Below are 24427 nucleotides of genomic sequence, written 5' to 3' on the forward strand. Positions count from 1 at the left end.
CAGGACATAAAAATCAGACATCCCTTCCCCACTCAGTGATTTTGTCTGAACTTGGCTCTATTGGCCCTCCCATTGCTGGCCTCTACCACAACTCACATGTCAGTCCACCTCAAAACAAACCAACAATAACAGCAATAGCAAGCCATGAGTTTGTTCTGAAAATTGTGACTGAGTCAGGGCTTTGCTTCTTCAAGAACCTTTCTGGGAGTGTTTGGCAAATTTGATGCTGCTTCCATCTTTGGGGCCACTAGTCCCTTTCCCAAGGTCCAGCACAGTGACAAGGGTGGCTCCCTGGCTCTATTCAGGGCCATCAAGAGGGTGTGCTCCTGGACTGGCTTCCTCAACTGAGAGAGAAGGGCTGGAGGATCGGGTTAGCAGCAGCTATGCCAGGAAAGGAGGAAGGGTAGGGAAGCAGAGAAAGGGCTACATTTCCTGAATCTCACTGTCCTGCTCCCCAAACCAGGGTGGAGTAGGGTGGAGAGAGAGAGAAAAAAAGAGAGAGAGAGAGAAGCCATTCCACACTCTGCTGAGCCCAGATGGCAGGTCCATGAGAACCATTTAATTGTCCACAGGGAGAGGACATCTCACTTTGGCAGAAGACATAAACTAATCAGAAGCAGCACCCATCCTCTCCTCCCTCTTTCCCTCCCTCTGTGAATTCAGTTTGATGGGTACAAGATGAGGTGCCAGGGCTTTGATCCCTGGACCTGCAGCCCAGCCTCAAGTATGGGACATTCAGAAACAACTCAAGGAATTTTCTGTTTGGGAGTGGGGAGGGGAGTTCCTCTGTGAGGCCACCTTGGCCAAGGCTCTCCCTTGAACTATCAGCAAGCCTAGCTCTTCCTACTCCCAGCCAGAAAGCTTTCTTTGTGCTGTCAGACTTCATGCTGGGGACGCTTGCAGAAAAAGTTAAGAGGGTGTAGAGACAGCTCAGGGTTTTGGAGATAGCATGCCAATGAGAAAACTCCACCATTTATTTCATAGGGTGACACCATCACATGATAGCTGAATGGCCTCAGGAAGGTCAGATAAACCCTGTGAGCCTTACTTTCCTCCTCTACGAAATGATCAAGATACTTACCTAATAGTAGTGCAGTAATGTAGGAAAGGTCTCATTCAGGGCTCAACTGTAACAATTCTTTTTTCTCAGTCTGACAGGATATGGAGACCAAAGCTTAGGCTCCACTTCGTAATCCTCTGCCCAAAGTTGTTGTTGTTTAATATGCAGATTTTCTTCTCCCTCCCCCTTTTACCATCCAGTTCTTGTTATTTTTTGCCCATGTCAATCATATTAGTCTTATTATTTCTATGATTTTTATTGTAAAAATCCATTATGCATTAGCTACTAGGTATAAACAATCAAAGCAAATTCACATCTGTTCTTGTTAACCTAGAAATATGTCTGTCTTATGCAAAAATACTCTTTATGATTTTTGTAATAAAAGAGTTTTGACTCTAAATACAGTTTTAAGAATTATGGTTTTTAATTTAAAATTTATTTAAACTTCAAACATTAAATATATGTATTTGGAAAGATATATTTGCAAAACATATAGTAAATTGCAAGCACCACAGAGTATGTCCAGCCCTACACACAGTGGCATATGAATTTCAATCAGGATAGTTGAGTATATGGCTTTGCATTGGAACAGATTGAAACCACAGTGAATTCTGTAACCCCAGATGGGTTTCTGAAACATGTTGCATGTAAATGGTTGGCTTGAACAGAGAATTCTATTTGAATCCCCTCCCTTTTTTTTTTTTTTTTTTGAACATTCAGCAGCTGACAGGTGTTTTCAGAGGCCTTGAGCCCTGTCCCTGGCTATTCTTTGCCTGTGGCCATGGGGTTCCCCTGCCCCCATCCATTCTTCAGAAAGGATATGGCTGAAGAGTCCCCTCTCCTTCTCTCTTTAACATAGTGACTCCCAATGCCTGATGTGTACAGCCTCTGTCCATCCCTACAACTCACTAACCACTTTTTCTCATTGCTAAGAAACAGGTTTGAAAGCTACACTGGTGGTGGTGGGGTGTGCAGTGGGGAGAATACATCCCCTTCCTTTCTCTCCAGCTCTACCATGTATTCCCACATTCCTTCTCTCTTTAACTGTCCCCACCACACCAAAGCCTGGATGAGGATTTTAAGCACAGTCCAGAGGCAGCTAGCAAGTTGAGTCTCACTCAACTTTCAGTACAAGCCTGCCAGAGCCAGAGGGTGACAGGGGGTGAACTAGATCCCACCTAACCTTCCTGAAGTCACAGAGCTAGATTCCATTCCAGTCTCAGCTCTCACAAACTCTGTGTTCCCAGAGAAGTCGCTTGTCACTCTCACCAGCCCACTGTTTGTTCCACTCTAAAATCAGTGGGAAGACTGAGATGATTCCTTGTCTGCATCTATCAGGACTCTCCAGGGAATGCTCGGCTTTGAGCATGGCCACTAGGTGGCAGTACTTGGAAGGACACAGAGGGGAACCCCTGACTGACAGGAAGTGCTCTGAAACATTTAGGGCCTCTGAGAGGCCCAGGTGCAGCCTGAGGGACTAGCTGCCAAGATCACTCATTCAGCTTGTCCCCCCACATGTACTGATGACCAGCGTTTGGCCATCTTCTCCCGCCCTTCTCCTGCCTGCTCTTGGAGCTTCCCACAGGGATAGGTGTACACCCTTTCTCCTCCTTTTCCGGGCAAACTCTCACACATTTGACTCAGCTGAAACAGGTCTCTTAAGAAGCTTTCCCTGGAAAATCCTCTCTCCCTTACTTCTCAGATGGCATTCATTGTTGTTACTTTTGTCTCCTCACTGTCCTTAATCTGCACCTTGACCAAGCCATGTTCCACCCAGAGTGACCATTCCCCTGCCTGTCTCCTTACTGGATTATGAAGTCCTTGAGGGTATAGAGACCAGGTTTTCTTCATCTCTGTCTCCCCAGAGCCCAGCATGGGACTGTGATAAAGCCTGCTGCTATGTATCTGCTTTTCTGATTAATTACTCCATGAACAGGCTTGGGAAGACCAGATTAACCCCTTTACTGATGCTTTTGATCTGCTTTTTTTGGTAATTCTTAGTATTAAGCAATACACCTTTCTTAATTGTGATGATCAAGCATTACTTTGATGTGGCTTAAGCTTGGAACTCTTGGTTCAAATTCCTATGACTACCGAGATATATTAAAACAAATGAAAGTAGAACTACTTGAGTTGAAGCTGGGATGGGAAGGCCTGGAGCCTCGCCTACCTTCTCCCACTTCTGTGGTCAGAGAGCACCTCCTTAGACTCTGAGGGTCCTGTAGACATGGTTTGAAAACCATTACCCTGGTTGTTATGTTCATTTCTCTTCTGTTTATTTCCAGTTCACAGAAAAGATGAATGACTGTGGAAAGACTGCATTTCCTGCAGGCAGAAAGTGTGCTCCTCTCATCATACAACATTTGCAAACAACTTTTGCACACACTCAGTGGATCTATGATTAATTGAATTGTGTAGAGTTGAATTAAAATGGCAGGTAGACTTCGAAACCAAATATTCCCAAGTTGGACATGGGGAGGTGGCTAAGGAAATGGTTAGCCTGACAGTCACCTCTACCCTGAATTCACTGTGATCTCTGAATCAGAGAGAGCTGGGATGGCCAAGTAGTCAATGGTCCCTACTGCAGACTTGGGTGATTTGATCTGCGATGTAGCTTTAGTCTATGTGAATATCCTACCTCAGTCAGTGTATAGCTATACAAATACGAAAAGATTGATAAATTACCATCATGTTGAAGAATCTAAGAGTTAGAAGGTGTCATTGGGTTCAGCTAGGCTGATGAAAGGAAGAACCCTTCCTCTAGCAGTCCTGACAGTGAGTGTGCTCTAATAGTGACAGGGAGCTCACTCCTTTGAGGGGCAGCATGACCGTTGCCAGAGAGGACTCCCTTCCATCCAGCCTCTATCTTCAGTCTCTCCCTGTAGAGGGTTCCTCTCTTCCCTATATAAATTTTCTCAGTCTCTCAGTGTCTTTTTAAAAATTTCCCCCTTAAATTGGCATCTCTTTAAATCTGTCCTTTCCTTTAGAGTCAAGCCTCCCGATAGAATATGGTATATTCTCTCTTTATTTCCTCTGTTTCTATTGTTTCTACTTCCTCACCTCAGTCCACGGCAATCTGGCTTATGTTTCCACCACACCACTGACACTACTCTTGACCGTCTTTTTCTTGCTAAGTCCAATACTTAGACACTGTTAGCTTCCCACCTGAAACCCTTGCCTTTCTTGATATTTCAAGACAACTTTCTCTCCTGGTTTGCTTCTTGCTTCTTTGGCTTCTTCTTCACTCCCTTCTTGGTTTGCAATTCAGTCAGTCCTCTATCTTTTCATCTTACCCCACCTACTCTCCCTGGACCACTTCATCTACTCTTTTGTCTTCAATTACCAACATTATCCTTTTTGTTATCATAAACATTAGCATCAAGTCCTTTTGTTGATCTTCTTAGCAAAATCATGTCATTTCTACCTCCCAGGATCACTCAAATCCACTCCCTCTTCTCCATTCTCTTGCCACTCCCTAGTTTCTTTCTCATCACTTTTAGATTTCTGCTACCGTTCTGTTTTCAGCTTTGCTTCTATAAAATCCATTCTGCACAGTGCTATAGACCTAAAATATAATTTAGACCACGTTGTTACTTCAATTCAAACTTTCTGTAATGTCCATTACTTGCATGATAACACCCAAAATAATTTACAAAACCTTATGCAAGGCTCTCCTTATACAAGTCCCCTTATGACCTGGCCCTCTCTCTACCTCTCTAGCTCTCATCTCCCTTTATGCTATAATTCAAATTCCATTTCATAGAAAAGCTAAATTTTTCCAAGTTTCCACTATGATATCTTTCAGACATTTATTTTTTCAGAGTAGAACCTCCTTCTTACCTGTCCTTCCTACCTGTGCTTCTCTATTTTCTTTGAAACTCAGGTCAACTAGAAAACTACCTAGTCAGAGTTTTCTCTGACCCTTCCGAGTCTAGCTAAGTGCCTCTCACAAGTTTCCTGTGTAGCCTGTTCACACTTCTGTCTTAACATTATTCAAACTATATTGGAAATGTGCACTTGATGTCATCTCCATAAACTATACCCTATGACCTTGTGGGTGCCTATAGAACAAAAGGTTTAAAAGAAATTTCTGTCTTCCCAGTATATAATTTGAACCTGGTACTACATACCCCATAATGCCTAGAATAACTTAATACCTTAATTTAATACCTTAAATTAATACCTTAATAAATTAAGGTATTAATTTATAATTAATAATAATAAATTAATACCTTAATACCTAGAATAAATTAATACCTTAATACCTTAATTTCCTAATACATTCACACTCTATATAACACAAATGCCAGTGAAGCAGATTACAAACTTACCAGATGCTCTCCTTTAGAAGAATAAGATATCTAGCAGAGTTTAGAGCACATACCCCCAATAATGTTTAATATCTTAGATTCTGAACTGGTTTTTGAATGTAGATTAGGAAAATATCATTGATGTCCATCTTCTGGCTCAGCAAATATGTAGTAATATAGCCCAACAATATCTCTCTTGTTTCTCCATTTATTACCAAATAAAGTCTCTGTCCCTGTGTATATAACCTCCTAATACATTGCTACTTTTCAGAAGATTTTCTTGGAGAGTGACATTTTTGTATCCACATAGTCCTGCCCTCCCTTTTTCCTCTTCTTTCTCTTCTTCCTACTCCATTGTTGCTGCTTCTTCTCTTTCCTCTTTTTCTTCTTCTCCTTCTCCTCCTCCTCTTCTTCCTTCCCCTCCTCCTTCTTTCTCATCCATCTATGCACCCATGTATTTATTTTATTGAGGTATAATTGACATTCAATTCTATAGTGACTTGACATGTATACACTATAACTGATCACCACAATAAGTCTAGTTACCATCTGTCATCTTACAGAGTTAATACAACATTATTGACTATATTCCCCATGCTCTATGTTGCATACTCATGACATTTATTTTATAACTGAAAGTTTGTAGTTATTAATCCTCTTCACCCATTTTGTGCCCACTCCCACCATCTCCACCCCCCTGCCCAGCAACCACCAATCTGTTCTTTGTATTTGTGAATCTGGATTTTGTTTTATTTTTTAGATTACACATACAAGTGAAATCTTGTGGTATTTGTCTTTCCTTATCTGACTTATTTTACTTAGCCTAATACCCTCAAGGTCCATCCATGTCTTCACAAATGCAAGATTTCATTCTTTTTATGACTAAATAATATTCCATCATAATATATTCTGAATAATAAAATATTACATATACGCTATGTAATATTTTAAAATATTACATATATACATATACACTATTAAATGAAATATATATATATATATATATATATTTATCCATTCATTCATTGATAAACACTTAGGTTGTTTCCACATCTTGGCTATTACAAATAATGCTGCAATGAACATAGGGATGCATATATATTTTTTAAATTCATGTTTTTGTTTTCTTCAGACAGATACCTAGTAGTGGAACTCCTAGATCATATGGTAACTCTAGCTTTAATTTTTTTTTTTGAGGAAACTTCTACTGTTTTCTGTTAGGATTACATTAATTTACATTTCCACCAGCGTTCTCTTTTCTCCACATCCTCGCCAACAGTTGTTGTTTCTTGTTTTTCTGATTTTAGTTGGTCCCAATAATTTATTTTTGTTTTTGTTGCCCTTGTCTTTGGAATCAGATCCAAAAAACATCACTAAGACCAATGTCAATAAACTTACCACTGTTGTTTTCTCCTAAAAGTGTTATGGTTTCAGGTCTTAGATTCAAGTCTTTAATCCATTTTGAGTTAATTTTTTAAAGATCTATTAATTTATTTTAGAGAGAAAGAGAGAGAGAGAATGCACAAGTGGGGAGAGGGTCAGAGGGGAGAGAATCTTCAAACAGACTGCCACAGAGCACAGAGCCTGACATGGGGCTAAATTTCATGACCCATAAGATCAAGACCTGAGCCAAAACCAAGAGTTGAATGCTCAACTGACCGAGCCACCAAGGCACCCCAAGTTAATTTTTGGGTATGGTGTGAGATAGTGATCTAGTTTCATTCCTATGCATATGGCTGTCCAGTTTTCCCAACACCATTTATGGAGGAGATAAATGTTCTTTCCCCATTGTATATTCTTGCCTCCTTTCACATAAAGTAATTGACCCTATATGTGTCTGTTTAATTCTAGACAGTTCTGCATTGCTTTGCGTGTCTTTATGCCAATACCATACTGTTCTGGTACTATATACTATAGCTTTGTAGAATAGTTTGAAACCAGGGAACCTTTTACCTCCAACTTTGTTCTTCTTCCTCAAGATTGTTTTGGCTATTTAGAGTCTTTTGTGAAGAAGTTGGAATTATTTGTTCTAGTTCTGTGAAAAATGCCATTGGCATTTTTGCATTGAATATGTATATTGCTTTGAGTACTATGAACATTTTAACAGTCCATGAACATGGAATATCTTTCCATTTATTTGTGTCTTCTTTAATTTTTTTCACCAATATGTTATGGTTTTCAGTTTATAGGTCTTTCAACTCCTTGGTTAAATTTATTCTTAAGTATCTTATTCTCTTATACATAATTGTAAATATGATTATTTTCTTGGTTTTTCCTTCTAAATTTTTATTATTAGTGTATAGACACACAACAGATTTTTGTATATTAACTTTATATCCTGAAACTTCACTGAGTTTATTTATTCTAATTTTTTGGTAGAGTATTTAGGATTTTCTATATATATAGTCATATAGTGATGTATTATTTTCTATATATATATAGTCATATAGTGACAGCATTATTTCTTCCTTTCAAATGTTCATGCCTTTTATTTCTTTCTCTTTCCTGATTGCTTTGGCTAGGACTTCTAATACCCTGTTGAATAAAAGTGGGGATAATAGGCATTCTTGTTTTGTTCTTGATCTTAGAGAAAAGCTTTCAAGTTTTAATCATTGAGTATGATAGCACCTATGGGTTTTTCATATATGGCCCTTATTATGTTGGAGTATATTCCTTCTATAAACACTTTGTTGAGAGTTTATATCATAAGTTGATGTTAAATTTTGTCAAATGCTATTTCTGCATCTACTGAGATGATTTCATTATTTTAATCCTTTATTTCATTGATGTGTCATCTTACATTGATTGATTTGCAAATGTTGAACCATTCTTGTATCCCTGATATAAATCATATCTGATCATGTTGTATGAACCTTTTAATATACTGTTGAATTCAGTTTGCTAATATTTTGTTGAGAAGTTTTGCATCTATGTTTATCAGGGTATTTGGTTTGTAATTTTCTTTCTTGTGGTGTCCTTGTCTGGTTTTGGTATTAGGGTGATGCTTGCCTTGTAAAATGAGTTTGGAAGTTTTCCCTCCTCTTCAATTTTTTGGAAGAGTTTGAAAAGAATAGGTATTAAAGCTTTGAATGTTTGATAGAATTCACCAGTGAAGCTATCTGTTCCTGGACTTTTTTGGGCGGGGGGAGGTTTTGATTACTGAGTCAATCTCGGTAGGTCTATTTGTATTTTCTATTTCTTTATGGTTCTGTATTAGAAGACTGTAAATTTCTAGGAATTTATCCATTTTTTCCAGGTCGTCAAATTTGTTGTCATATAATTGTTCATAGTAGTCTCTTATGATCCTCGTATTTCTGTGGTATCAGTTGTAACCTTTCTTTAATTTCTGATTTTACTTACTTGAGCCCCCCTCTTTGTTAAATCTGTTAATTTTGTTTATGTTTTCAGAGAACCAGTTCTTAGTTCCACTGATCTTTTCTATTGTCATTTTAGTCTCTATTTCATTTATTTCCACTCTGATCTTTATTATTTCCTTCCTTCTAAATTTGGACTTTGTTCTCTTTTTTTGTTTTCTAGTCCCATTAAGTATAAAGTTAAATTTTTTATTTGATATTTCTCTTGTTTCTTAAGGTAACCCTGTATTGCTATGAGCTTCCCTCTTAGAACTGCTTTGGCAGCATCTCATAGGTTTTGATATATTGTTTTCCTATTTTCATTGGCCTGTAGGTATTTTTAAGTTTCATCTTATATTTCTTCTCTGACCCAGTAGTTGTTCAGTAACATGTTGTTTAATTTCATGTTTGTAATTTTTCTACTTTTCTTCCTGTACTTGATTTCTAGTTGTATACCCTTGTCATCAGAAAAGATGCTTGATACGATGTCAACCTTCTTGAATTTATTGAGACTTGTCTAATGGCCTGACGTATAATTTATCCTGGAGAATGTTACATATGCCCTTGAGAAGTGCATTCTGCTGATGTTGGATGGAATGTTCTATATATACATATTAAGTCCATCTGTTCTAATGTGTCATGTAAGATCGATGTTCCTGATTGATTTTCTGTTTGGATGATCTATCCATATGTAAATGGAATGTTGACAGTCCCTATTTATTATTTTATTGCTGTAATTTTGTCTCATTAGGTCTGTTAATTTTTGCTTTATATATTTTGGTACAACTATGTTGGTATATATATATATTTATAAGTGTTATATCTTGCTGAATTGACTCCTTTATCATTATGTAATGTCCCTCTCTGTCTTTCATTACAGTTTTTATTTTAAAGCTTATTTTGTCTGATAAATCCAGCTTTTTCTTCCATTTCTATTTGCATAGAATATCTTTTTCCATCTCTTAACTTTTAGTCTGTGTGTGTCCTTACTTCTGAAGTGAGCCTCTTGTAGGCAGTATATAGAAGAGTCGTGTTTTGTTTTGTTTTTATACATTCAGCCACTCCATGTTTTTTGATTGGAGAATTTAGCCCATTTATTTTTAAAAGTAATTATTGATAGGTACATACTCATTGCCATTTTGTCAGTTGTTTTTTGGCTGTTTTTGTAGTTCGTTGTTTATTTCTTTTTCTCTTTCTCTCTTTCCTTATGGTGTGATGACTTTCTTTACTGTTGTGTTTAGATATCTTTCTGATTTTCTTTTGTGTATTTACTATAAGTTTTGCTTTTTGGTTACTGTGACATTCACATATATCATTCTATGTATATAATAGTCTATTTTAAGTTGATAGCAACTTAAACCTGGACACTATCCAAAACTACATTTTATCCCTCCCCATTTTATATTTTTGATGTCACTTTTTACATCTTTTTATTTTATGTGTCCCCTATCTAATTTACTGCCCCTTCTTTTTCTCTTCTCCCCTTGGGATCTCTATATTACAAATGTTATTCTGCTTGATGTAATATAGAAGTCTCTCAAGTTATCTTAATATTTTTATTTTTTAAAAAAGATTTTGTTTATTTATTTGAGAGAGAGAGAGAGAGAGTATGAGCAGGGGAAGAGGCAAAGGAAGCGGGAGAAGCAGACTCCCTGCTGTCAGGGAGCCCAATGCAGGGTTCGATCCCAGGACCCTAGGACCATGACCTGAGCCAAAGGCAGACACTTAATCATCTGAGCCACCCAGGTGCCCCTCAAGTTTTCTTAATTTTTTAAACTTCCCTTTTCTTTTTGCTTCTCTGTCTGGTTGAGTCCCATTGCTTTATCTTCAAGCTTGCTAGTCCACTCTTCTACTTAATCCAATCTACAATTGAACCCCTCTGGAGTATTTTTCAGTTTGGTTATTGTGTTTTTTAGCACTATGACTTCTATTTGGTACTTGCTTATGTTTTCTATCTTTTTGTTGAGATTCTCACTCTGTTTACCTATTCTTTTTCTGAGTTTGGTGAGTATCTTTATGACCATTACTTTGAATTCTTTATTCAAATTCTTTATCAGGTAGATTACTTATATTCATATTATTTAGGTCTTTTTCTAGGGTTTTATCTTGTTCTTTTGTTTGGAACATATTTCTCTGTTTCCTCATTTTGTAAACCCTCTGTGTTTGTTTTTATGTATTAGGTGAAACAGCTACCTCTCTCAGTTTTGAAGAAGTGACCTTGTTCAGGTGATGATCCTTCTCACTCAATCTTGTCCAAGTTCTTTGTTGTCTGTCAAAGCTTTGTGATTGTCTAACTGGCTGATTTATTCTTGATATTCCCTCATTGTTGAGGGTGTGCCAAGTTTTGTCAGTGATTCAAGGAAAGAAATCTCATTTGGAATCTAGTTTCTGGCTGATCAGAAGCAAGACCCTTGGGCAGCAGCTCTTAAAGTATGCAAATATATAGTGTTCCATGGTGTCACAATTATGACCTTTGCTGGCCTCTAGACCAGAAGATCTGATGTCCCCTGGGGCTCAGGATGAGCATATAAGCTCCTTTCTGGGAAGTTTTGTCAAGCTGTAGAAAGGCCAAGGGTGTGCACACTGCTTACACTCTCTGAGTGCACCTTTTAACCTCCATATGTGTGGGAAACCTAGAGGCTGTCTCTCAGGCTGAAGCTCCAGGATAAGTAAATAGGACTTTTTCACAGGAAGATCAGGTCGTGTTTTGGTCTGCATCTGTGCAGTGCCCGAGGGTGGTGGACTGCCAAGAACTGTCTTTCTAATTGCTACAGTTCTGTGGAGATCTGGAGCACCAGTTCTTTTGTCCACCAAGGCCAAGTAATCAAGGGTGTCTCCTGTGTAAATTTCTCATGCCGGTTAGCTTTGTAAGGCGACTAGAAAGTGTTGGGAGTGGGCTCGCTCACCATCTTCAGAAAGGCAGCAGGAAAATGTCTTCACTGTCTAAGTCTGTGGGCTTCAGCAGTGCAGCTGGAGAGTCCCTTGTCTGTGTGCACCCTTTCGCTTTAGGCTGGGAGTGGGAAAATGTCACAAATACTTGTGCTTGCTAGCCCTTTTTACGGGGCATAGAGAGTGTTGCAACTGGCCATGTTTCCTGCCCTCAGCAAGTGCCATGACCATTCACCCCCATATATCACAGCAATGCAGTGGGAGGGTGTCATATCCAAGCTTGCTTGTCTGTGCTAGCAGCTATATGGAGAGCGCACAACAGCATCTGCTGGTGCCTCCATGTCCAGGGAGCATCTCGACCACCCCCTGCCCCTCCAGCTGATGTTCCCAGGCCAGCAAATGAAGTCCCCTCACGTATAGTCTAGGTGACTTTCAAAGTGCTGTTTTTCACTTGGTCTCAAGAATAAGACCATATTAGAGGCCTCCAAGAAGGGAATATCACTTTCCTATAGTACATTGCAACCCCTGGACATCACTCCCATTGGTTTTCCAAGCCACACATTCTGGGGGCATGTCTCTTTGATGCATTTCTCAGGGGCCAGAGTGTCTAATATGGGCTCCAGCCCTTTGCTCCTCTGGGAGAAGCATCTCTCTGGTGAAGTGTTTTTTGTTTGTTTGTTTGTTTGTTGTTTTTTTGCAAGAATGTGTCTCTGCCTTTCCTCCCATCTTGATATGGTTCTTTTACCCTTTGTTATGGAGAGAAGTTCATCTAGTTTTCAAATCTTTTTCAGAGGGAAACTATCCATATGTAGCTGCAGATTTGGTGTATCTCTGAAGGAGGTGAGTTCATGATCTTCACAGGCTGCTATCTTGGATCATTCCTTCCCCTCCCCTTCCTGCCTTCTCTCTCTCTCTCTCTCTCTTTTTAATTTTCTACATGAGCTGGAGAATTGGTAACTAACAGAAAGACTTTAGAAGTCAACTTTCTCATTTCATTAATGAGAAATGTAGGCCCTTAAGGATAAAATGACTTGCCTACTAGAAGTAATATTACAGCTAATGTTTATTATGTATTTACTATGCTAAGCTGTGTGTGTGTGTGTGTGTGTGTGTGTATACACATATATATACACATATATATATACACACACTACCTTATTTTACCTTCACAACAATCCTATGGGGGAACTATTATTAGTATTCCTAGTATTCATAGATGAGGAAACTGAGGCCTGGGAAGATGAATTAACATGCCCAAAGTCATACAACTTGTAAGAAGCAAAGCAGGGTTTCCAACGGAGGTTGCTTGACTCCAGAGCCATTTCTTTTAACTACCAAGCCCTGCTGCCTAATACTACGAGGCTACTTATTTCTGCATTGGTTTTAAATATATTTTATTTTCATTTCTGATTACTCTTAACTTGGCAATAGCTAAAAAATGCTGGCTAAGCAGATAATGGGTTTAAGGGTTTATAAACAAACTATGCACTGTACAAAGGACCACCTATTTTAAATGTTAAGAATTTTTATGTAGTTCAGATTATCTGTACTGTGAGCATGGGTTTTCATATATTGACCTTCATAGAACAAGACCCACCTGTTTTAGAAATAAGCAGTCCAGAAGATAGGAAGCGTTATTTGTAACTAAATGGAAAATTCCCTCATGGCTATGAAGTTAAATTACAAAAGGACTGATTAAGGAAAGTAAAGAGAGTGCTATTAGTCCTTTTAGTGCAAACTCTGTTTGCCCAAGCCAAACAGTTGCCATTTCTGAACAGAAGTCAAACACCTGTTGCTTCAGAAAGGAAAATTTCAGACCTGGCTTTTCAGAGCTATGGCTGATAAGACCATGAAAAGCTTCCAAAAATTGACATCTGGGCTCAAACATTTATCTTCGCTTCTGCTTATTTTCTTTATCTGTATGTGTGCTTTAGCTGGAAACATAGATTATGACTCTAGCCCAGGACTCACTCCCTTCTTCATTTCTGGAAGAAGCCTGAGTGTGGCTATTACAGACAGTGAGGCCCCCGTTGATCTGGTGAGTCTTGGTCCCTAGGAAGAAACGGGACAAGGACTGCTCTTCTGGTCCCTCTGCTCAAGGCTCCCAGTCACTTGGATTCTGTGGACCCTCCTCCAATCCTTATTAGGCAGTGATTACTGAGAGAAAAACCATTTGCATAAGTCAGTTAACGTCTAGCCTCAGTCAGTTGCTGCTGCTGGGCTGGATCTGTTCCTCTCAAAACATGTTGACCATGTTTTCATGCCATCTAGAGTAAGGACCTTTATTCCTGTCTTGAGAGCAAACCATCTGATGTACAAATCTAACCTCTTTCTTGCCTACAGATGGCATCTCATCACCTGTGGCCCCACCAACCCCAGTAGATTTTTATTTGAAGCAGGAGTGGCATCAGGATTCTGTATATTTGAGTAAACTTCAAAGTACTGTAGCTAACAATCCCTGTTTACCTGGAAATATATAGTAGGTATTGACCAGGAGACATGGCTTTTGTGAGTATAATTTTCTGTATCATAGTCAGAGTTGGGTCATAATAAAATCTGAGGGGAATTTTTTTGTTCTGGGAATGGCTTTTGTTTTCCTAGAAACTCAAGGAGAAATATGAACACCCCATTTTCTCTCCTGTAATTTTCCATTTTTCCTCAGGCCTGCTTGTCACTAAATATACCAGATGTGATAATTTTGGGAGCAAACTACATTATAATACATTTTGTGACTCTAAATTAATAAGATGGCTTTAGATCAGCCATGATATCTAAAAGGCATGAAGTCATGGTCATTTTTCCTAAAAACATGTTTTTTTTTTCTTTTAAGAGGATGTGGTGGGATGTATTTTCTCCTCCTCCTCCTTTTTCTTCTTCTTCTTCTTGTCTGTTCCTTTTATATTTCCAGAAGCTTTACTTTTACAAATGAATGATTCTACTTCCAGAATTAAGAAAAAAATCCCAAGTGCAGGTGAACTCAGAGTGCTGGGTCTCCATTTACCAAGACCTTCCAGGGGAAACCAAAGAGACTCTTTGAGCTGCTGCTCTGTCAGTGAGCAGAGAAAAGCCTGGAAAGCTATAGGACCAGTCCTGAAGCAAGAGCCACTGGGAATTACCACATAGATCAACTGGTAGCACCAAAGGAAGAGAGTCTAGCATGAAATGGGATTGTAGACCTTGACCTCACTCTCCTCTGAGAAGTGGGTTTGGCAAGAGTTGGAAATTGGTTAATGTTCAGGCTGCTGACTTTGCCCTCTGGACCTTTTGTTCTCACAACTTTTGTGTGACAGATCTGCTCTCCCTCCTCCTATGACAAAAATCTGTGATGAAGAGGAAGCCAGAATGTGGGAAGATCATGGCACTAGAGTTCTGGCCTGAGCATGTCCCAAGTGTCAGATCCAGGGCAAGTTATTTTTACCTTCTTAACCCCTGAGCCTTCTTCTGTAAAATAGATATACTAATTTATACCTCAGAAAGTTAAAGTTTAAATGAGATCACATTTAAAAGTTTTAAAAGTTCCTGGCACATGTCAGATGTCTTAAGAGTCTTGGGTGGAGGATGCACAATTCTGAGCAGAGAGAAACCATGTGGAGGATGACCAAAGAGGTCAAGGAGTCTGTACTCAGCCTGACACCTCCTTTTTCCCAGAGACTCTCCAAAACCTAGGACTCAACTTCTTATTCAGTGGCTCCTGTGGCCCAGCTAAAAGTCAGGAGTTAAGAGGACTCTGAGGACTACTGGGCAGCTCTGGTTCTAGACTGAAGTGTTGTTATTTAGGGCCCTTTCTTCAGTCCTCAGATCTCTCCCATATTTTGTGCTTACCTAGAGGATCTCATCTTTCCCCCAAACTTCCAGTGCATTCTATTATCTAAGCCTTTCCAAATCCAATCTCCAACTTGTCCTCTCTTCTAATCCAGAGACAGATAGATCCCATATTTGCTGGAAAGCTCCACTATACCATAAGTATATGGGTACCCCAAACTCATGTCCAAAACTTAAATCATATTCTTCCTCCCTTACATTGACTCCTCCTCGTATTTTCCCAATACAAGTTAATGATATCATCCTCTGCTCTTTCAATGAAGCCAGAAAATGTGGAGTTATCCCAAAACTCCTCCCTGTCTTGTCCCCCTTCATATCTAGTCAAACACAGAATCATTTATTTAATCACTAATTCAACCAATTTTTATTGAATGCTTGCTATGTGTAAGGCACCACACTGAGTGCAGGATAAAAAGTAGTGAACAAAATAAACATGGCTTCCATCATCTATGGGAAGATAGATATTAAATAAACATAAAATGAATTCATACTTATAAATTCTTATAAGTGTTATGAAAGAAAAGTATGGTGTGTTTTAAGGAGTACAACAAAGGGACCAAATTTAGTTTAGGAGGTCAAGCATTGGGTACTCAGCAGAAATCTTTCAATAACAAATAACAGAAACCCAATTTGAATTAGATGAAGCAAAAAGGAAGAACTGATGAAAAGATATTGGGGTAGCTCATAGAAGAAAGGAAGAATTGACCATCCAGATTTGGAAAAGGCATCAAGGGTGGATAATGAGATCCAGATCTGAACTCTCTCTGTCTTTGTTCCTCTTCTCCATGTCTCTCTGAGTTTGGCCTCATTTTCTTCTACTCCAGAAGAGCCTTCTCCACACGTCAGAGAGTGTGATTCACAGCCAAGTAGTTCTTTGACCCAAGAGCAAGAGAGCCTTCCTTACCACTTCCAGACAGGAAAATCTGAGGAGAAGACTTACATTAACTCAGGGAATTGGATACTATGAAGTTGGTACAGCCAGGGTCAGTACCTATCCCTGTTGCCAGTGAGGGCTAGTGCCTAAGAAGGAAAGGTAAGGTGAAGGGTGGTCTCAGAAGGCTGCTCTGAGAAAGTGATGTTTAAAGTGACATGAGACCTATGATAAGTAATATTTAACCAGGTAATAAGTGAGGGAAGAACATTCTAAACAAAGGAAACATCATTCATTAATACAGCAAATATTTATACATTCTTGGACTATCTACACATTCCTGGACCTGGGTATAAAACTGAGAACAAGAAAGATACAATCCCCACCTTCCTGGAGTTTGTAAGTACAAAGATCTTAGGAAGGAAAAACTGGGTCTCTCGGAGGACTACAAGAGTTCAAGTGGCTAGAGGACAGTGAATAAGGAGAGGTCAATGAAGGGACACAAAGGAGTAACATGATCTGGTTTATATTTCTAAAATATCAGTTTAACAGCTTTGTCAAAGGGATTGTGAAAGAACAAAAGTTTAAGGACAGAGGGAGGAGTCAAGATGGCGGAGAAGTAGCAGGCTGAGACTACTTCAGGTTGCGGGAGATCAGCTAGATAGCTTATCTAAAGATTGCAAACACCTACAAATCCAACAGGAGATTGAAGAGAAGAAGAACAGCAATTCTGGAAACAGAAAATCAACCACTTTCTGAAAGGTAGGACTGGCGGGGAAGTGAATCCAAAGTGAAGGGAAGATTGACCACGGGAAAGGGGCCGGCTCCCGGCAAGCGGCGGAGCAACGGAGCACAAAATCAGGACTTTTAAAAGTCTTCCCCTGAGGGACATTGCTCCAGAGGCTTACCAGGGTGAAGCCCATGCGGGGTCAGCATGGCCACAGGTCCCGCAGGGTCACAGAAGGATCGGGAGTATCTGAGTGTTGCAGAGCTTGCAGGTATTAGAACGGGGAAGCCGGCTACAGAGACAGAGCCGAGGAGTGAGCTCTAAACTCGGGGTTACCTTGAATCGGTCGCAGGCTCGGTCAGCTCGGAGCGCGGCTGGAGGCAGGGTGATGGAAGTGATTGGGCGCTGTTCTCTGAGGGCACACTGAGGAGTGGGGCCCCGGGCTCTCGGCTTCTCTGGGCCGGAGACTGGGAGACCGCCATCTTCATTCCCGTCCTCTGGAACTCTACGGAAAGCGCTCAGGGAACAAAAGCTCCTGAAAGCAAACCCGAGGGGATTACTCAGCCCGGCCCCTGGTAAGGGCGGTGCAACTCCGCCTGGGGCAAAGACACTTGAGAATCACTACAACAGGCCCCTCCCCCAGAAGAGCAACAAGAAATCCAGCCAGGACCAAGTTCACCTACCAAGGAGTGCAGTTTCAATACCAAGGAGAGCAGCGGAATCCCAGAGGAGGAGAAAGCAAAGCACGGAACTCATGGTTTTCTCCCCATGATTCTTTAGCCTTGCAGTTAATTTAATTTTTTTTTCTTTATCAATATTTTTTCTCTTCTTCTGCTAAATTTTTTTAACTTTTACCCTTTTCTTTTATAACGTTTTTTAACTAGCTTATCTAATATATATATATTTTTTCTTTTTATATTTTTTATTTATTTGTTTTCTTCTTTTAATTGTTTCATTTTTTTTTTTCTTTCTGAACCTCTTTTTATCCCCATTCTCCCCCCTCACGATTTGGGATCTCTTCTGATTTGGTTAAAGCATATTTTCCTGAAGTTGTTGCAACCCTTTTAGTATTTTACTTGCTCCTTCATATACTCTTATCTGGACAAAATGACAAGGCGGAAAAATTCACCACAAAAAAAAGAACAAGAGGTAGTACCAAAGGCTAGGGACCTAATCAATACAGACATTGGTAATATGTCAGATTTAGAGTTCAGAATGATGATTCTCAAGGTTCTAGCCGGGCTCGTAAAAGGCATGGAAGATATTAGAGAAACCCTCTCTGGAGAGATAAAAGCCCTTTCTGGAGAAATAAAAGAACTAAAATCTAGCCAAGTTGAAATAAAAAAAGCTATCAATGAGGTGCAATCAAAAATGGAGGCTCTCACTGCTAGGATAAATGAGGCAGAAGAAAGAATTAGCGATATAGAAGACCAAATGACAGACAATAAAGAAGCTGAGCAAAAGAGGGACAAACAGCTACTGGACCACGAGGGGAGAATTCGAGAGATAAGTGACACCATAAGACGAAACAACATTAGAATAATTGGGATTCCAGAAGAAGAGGAAACAGAGAGGGGAGCAGAAGGTATATTGGAGAGAATTATTGGAGAGAATGTCCCCAATATGGCAAAGGGAACAAGCATCAAAATCCAGGAGGTTCAAAGAACCCCCTTCAACATCAGTAAGAATAGGTCAACACCCCGTCACCTAATAGTAAAACTTACAAGTCTTAGTGACAAAGAGAAAATCCTGAAAGCAGCCCGGGAGAAGAAGTCTGTAACATACAATAGTAAAAACATTAGATTGGCAGCAGACTTATCCACAGAGACCTGGCAGGCCAGAAAGAGCTGGCATGATATATTCAGAGCACTAAACGAGAAAAACATGCAGCCAAGAATACTATATCCAGCTAGGCTATCACTGAAAATAGAAGGAGAGATAAAAAGCTTCCAGGACAAACAAAAACTGAAAGAATTTGCAAACACCAAACCAGCTCTACAGGAAATATTGAAAGGGGTCCTCTAAGCAAAGAGAGAGCCTAAAAGTAGTAGATCAGAAAGGAACAGAAACAATATACAATATCAGTCACCTTACAGGCAATACAATGGCACTAAATTCATATCTCTCAATAGTTACCCTGAATGTTAATGGGCTAAATGCCCCAATCAAAAGACACAGGGTATCAGAATGGATAAAAAAACAAAACCCATCTATATGTTGCCTACAAGAAACTCATTTTAAACCCGAAGACACCTCCAGATTTAAAGTGAGGGGGTGGACAACAATTTACCATGCTAATGGACATCAGAAGAAAGCAGGAGTGGCAATCCTTATATCAGATCAATTCGATTTTAAGCCAAAGACTATAATAAGAGATGAGGAAGGACACTATATCATACTCAAAGGATCTGTCCAACAAGAAGATCTAACAATTGTAAATATCTATGCCCCTAACATGGGAGCAGCCAACTATATAAACCAATTAATAACAAAATCAAAGAAACACATCGACAATAATACAATAATAGTAGGGGACTTTAACACTCCCCTCACTGAAATGGACCGATCATCCAAGCAAAAGATCAACAAGGAAATAAAGGCCTTAAATGACACATTGGACCAGATGGACATCACAGATATATTCAGAACATTTCATCCCAAAGCAACAGAATACACATTCTTCTCTAGTGCACATGGAACATTCTCCGGAATAGATCACATCCTCAATCCTAAATCAGGTCTCAACCAGTATCAAAAGATTGGGATCATTCCCTGCATATTGTCAGACCACAAGGCTCTGAAGCTAAAACTCAATCACAAGAGGAAATTTGGAAAGAACCCAAATACATGGAGACTAAACAGCATCCTTCTAAAGAATGAATGGGTCAACCAGGAAGATAAAGAAGAACTGAAAAAATTCATGGAAACAAATGATAATGAAAACACAACAGTTCAAAATCTGTGGGACACAACAAAGGCAGTCCTGAGAGGAAAGTATATAGCAGTACAAGCCTTTCTCAAGAAACAAGAAAGGTCTCAGGTACACAACCTAACCCTACACCTAAAGGAGCTGGAGAAAGAACAAGAAAGAAACCCTAAACCCAGCAGGAGAAGAGAAAGCATAAAGATCAGAGCAGAAATCAATGAAATAGAAACCAAAAAAACAATAGAACAAATCAACGAAACTAGGAGCTGGTTCTTTGAAAGAATTAGTAAGATTGATAAACCCCTGGCCAGACTTATCAAAAAGAAAAGAGAAAGGACCCAAATAAATAAAATCATGAATGAAAGAGGAGAGATCACAACTAACACCAAAGAAATACAGACAATTATAAGAACATACTATGAGCAACTCTACGCCAACAAATTTGACAATCTGGAAGAAATGGATGCGTTCCTAGAGACATATAAACTACCACAACTGAACCAGGAAGAAATAGAAAGCCTGAACAGACCCATAACCAGTAAGGAGATTGAAACAATCATCAAAACCTCCAAACAAACAAAAGCCCAGGGCCAGATGGCTTCCCAGGGGAATTCTACCAAACATTTAAAGAAGAACTAATTCCTATTCTCCTGAAACTGTTCCAAAAAATAGAAATGGAAGGAAAACTTCCAAACTCATTTTATGAGGCCAGCATCACCTTGATCCCAAAACCAGACAAGGATCCCATCAAAAAAGAGAACTACAGACCAATATCCTTGATGAACACAGATGCAAAAATTCTCACCAAAATACTAGCCAATAGGATTCAACAGTACATTAAAAGGATTATTCACCACGACCAAGTGGGATTTATTCCAGGGCTGCAAGGTTGGTTCAACATCCGCAAATCAATCAACGTGATACAACACATTAATAAAAGAAAGAACAAGAACCATATGATACTCTCAATAGATGCTGCAAAAGCATTTGACAAAGTACAGCATCCCTTCCTGATCAAAACTCTTCAAAGTGTAGGGATAGAGGGCACATACCTCAATATTATCAAAGCCATCTATGAAAAACCCACTGCAAATATCATTCTCAATGGAGAAAAACTGAAAGCTTTTCCACTAAGGTCAGGAACACGGCAGGGATGTCCATTATCACCACTTCTATTCAACATAGTACTAGAAGTCCTAGCCTCAGCAATCAGACAACAAAAGGAAATTAAAGGCATCCAAATCAGCAAAGAAGAAGTCAAACTATCACTCTTCACAGATGATATGATACTCTATGTGGAAAACCCAAAAGACTCCACTCCAAAACTGCTAGAACTTGTACAGGAATTCAATAAAGTGTCAGGATATAAAATCATTGCACAGAAATCAGTTGCACTTCTCTACACCAACAACAAGACAGAAGAAAGAGAAATTAAGGAGTCAATCCCATTTACAATTGCACCCAAAACTATAAGATACCTAGGAATAAACCTAACCAAAGAGACTAAGAATCTATACACAGAAAACTATAAAGTACTCATGAAAGAAATTGAGGAAGACACAAAGAAATGGAAAAATGTTCCATGCTCCTGGATTGGAAGAATAAATATTGTGAAAATGTCTATGCTACCTAAAGCAATCTACACATTTAATGCAATTCCTATCAAAGTACCATCCATTTTTTTTCAACGAAATGGAACAAATAATCCTAAAATTTATATGGAACCAGAAAAGACCTCGAATAGCCAAAGGAATATTGAAAAAGAAAGCCACCGTTGGTGGCATCACAATTCCAGACTTCAAGCTCTATTACAAAGCTGTCATCATCAAGACAGCATGGTACTGGCACAAAAACAGACACGTGGATCAATGGAACAGAATAGAGAGCCCAGAAATAGACCCACAACTCTATGGTCAACTAATCTTCGACAAAGCAGGGAAGAATGTCCAATGGAAAAAAGACAGCCTCTTCAATAAATGGTGTTGGGAAAATTGGACAGCCACATGCAGAAAAATGAAATTGGATCATTTCCTTACACCACACACAAAAATAGACTCAAAATGGATGAAGGACCTCAATGTGAGAAAGGAATCCATCAAAATCCTTGGGGAGAACACAGGCAGAAACCTCTTCGACCTCAGCCGCAGCAACTTCTTCCTAGGAACATCGCCAAAGGCAAGGGAAGCAAGGGCAAAAATGAACTATTGGGATTTTATCAAGATCAAAAGCTTTTGCACAGTAAAGGAAACAGTAAACAAAACCAAAAGACAACTGACAGAATGGGAGAAGATATTTGCAAATGACATATCAGATAAAGGGCTAGTGTCCAAAATCTATAAAGAACTTAGCAAACTCAACACCCAAAGAACAAATAATCCAATCAAGAAATGGGCAGAGGACATGAATAGACATTTCTGCAAAGAAGACATCCAGATGGCCAACACACCCATGAAAAAGTGCTCCATATCACTCGGCATCAGGGAAATACAAATCAAAACCACAATGAGATATCATCTCACACCAGTCAGAATGGCTAAAATTAACAAGTCAGGAAATGACAGATGCTGGCAAGGATGCGGAGAAAGCAGAATCCTCCCCCTGTTGGTGGGAATGCAAGCTGGTGCAACCACTCTGGAAAACAGCATGGAGGTTCCTCAAAATGTTGAAAATAGAACTACCCTATGACCCAGCAATTGCACTGCTGGGTATTTACCCTAAAGATACAAACGTAGTGATCCGAAGGGGCACATGCACCCGAATGTTTATAGCAGCAATGTCTACAATAGTCAAACTATGGAAAGAACCTAGATGTCCATCAACAGATGAATGGATAAAGAAGATGTGGTATATATACACTATGGAATACTATGCAGCCATCAAAAGTAATGAAATTTTGCCATTTGCGATGACGTGGATGGAACTAGAGGGTATCATGCTTAGCGAAGTAAGTCAATCAGAGAAAGACAAGTATCATATGATCTCCTTGATATGAGGGAGAGGAGATGCAACATGGGGGGTTAAGGGGGTAGTAGAAGAGTAAATGAAACATGGGATTGGGAGGGAGACAAACCATAAGTGACTCTTAATCTCACAAATCAAACTGAGGGTTGATGGGGGTAGGGGGGTTGGGGGGGTGGGGTTATGGACATTGGGGAGGGTATGTGCTATGGTGAGTGCTGTGAAATGTGTAAACCTGGCGATTCACAGACCTGTACCCCTGGGGATAAAAATATATTATATGTTTAAAAAAAACAAAATTTATTAATTAAAAAAAAAATTTAAGGACACCAGTTAGAAGACTACTGCTGTAAGTGGGGCAAGAAAGTATGTTAACTTAGACTGAAAAGTCATGGAGAACAAAAGGAATTTGAGGTATCTCTCTGAGTTAGAATAAAGAATACCTGCTATTAGATTGGATGTGGGAGGAGGAATGAAAGAAAGGGAGGAAATAAAATGATCCCTACATTTCTGTCTTTCTTTTTTGAGTAACTGAGTGGCTAAAGGCACCATTTACTGAGATGGGAGACTGCAGGAGGGTTACATTAGAGTAGGGGAAATGACAAGTTTACTTTTGAACAAGTTAAGTTTGAGATGCCTATGTGACATCTAAGCACAATGTCAAGTTGTTGTGTGTGAATGTATGTGTGTGTGTGCATCAAACAGATAGCATATGAAATGGATGACCTCAATTAAGAAGAGTGTAGAACGAAGGAGGAGACTCAGGATGAGTCCTGAGGAGCTTCAACATTTAGAGGAAATACAGATGTGAAGAGAAGAATACCTGAGAAGAGGTGGTTAGAGACTCTAGAAGGAGAATGTGGTATAGGGGAGTTCAAAGAAGAGAATGTTTCAAGAATAGAGGTGATCAGGGGAACCTGGGTGGCTCAGCTGGTTAAGCATCTACCTTTAGCTCAGGTCATAATCCCCGGGTCCTAGGATTGAGCCCCAAGTTGGGCTCTCTGCTTAGTGGGGAGTCTACTTCTCCCCCCAACCCTCCCCAACTCATGCTCTCTCTCTCTCTCTCATAAATCAATAAAATCTAAAAAAAAAAAAAAAGATTAGAGGTGATCAATGATATCATTGCAACTGAGGTGAAACAAACCACTATTTAAAAATGTCTTAGGGGCGCCTGGTTGGCTCAGTGGGTTAAGCCTCTGCCTTCGGGTCAGATCATGATCTCAGGGTCCTGGGATCGAGCCCCACATCGGGCTCTCTGCTCAGCAGGGAGCCTGCTTCCCCCTCTCTCTGCCTGCCTCTCTACTTGTGATCTCTGTCTGTCAAATAAATAAATAAAATCTTAAAAAGAAAGTCTTTTAAATGCAGCAATATAGAGGTCACTGGTGGCTGTAGCAAGAGCCAATCCAGGGAAGTGAGGTGTTGAGGTCAGAGAGAATGAATGTGACACTTTAAAACCAGGAATAAGACAAAGATGTCAGCTTGTACTATATCAGTTCACTACTGTATTGGAG

Source organism: Lontra canadensis, unplaced genomic scaffold (assembly GCF_010015895.1).
Source record: "Lontra canadensis isolate GAN:19392208 unplaced genomic scaffold, GSC_riverotter_1.0 scaffold75, whole genome shotgun sequence".
Classification (NCBI taxonomy): Eukaryota; Metazoa; Chordata; class Mammalia; order Carnivora; family Mustelidae; genus Lontra; species Lontra canadensis.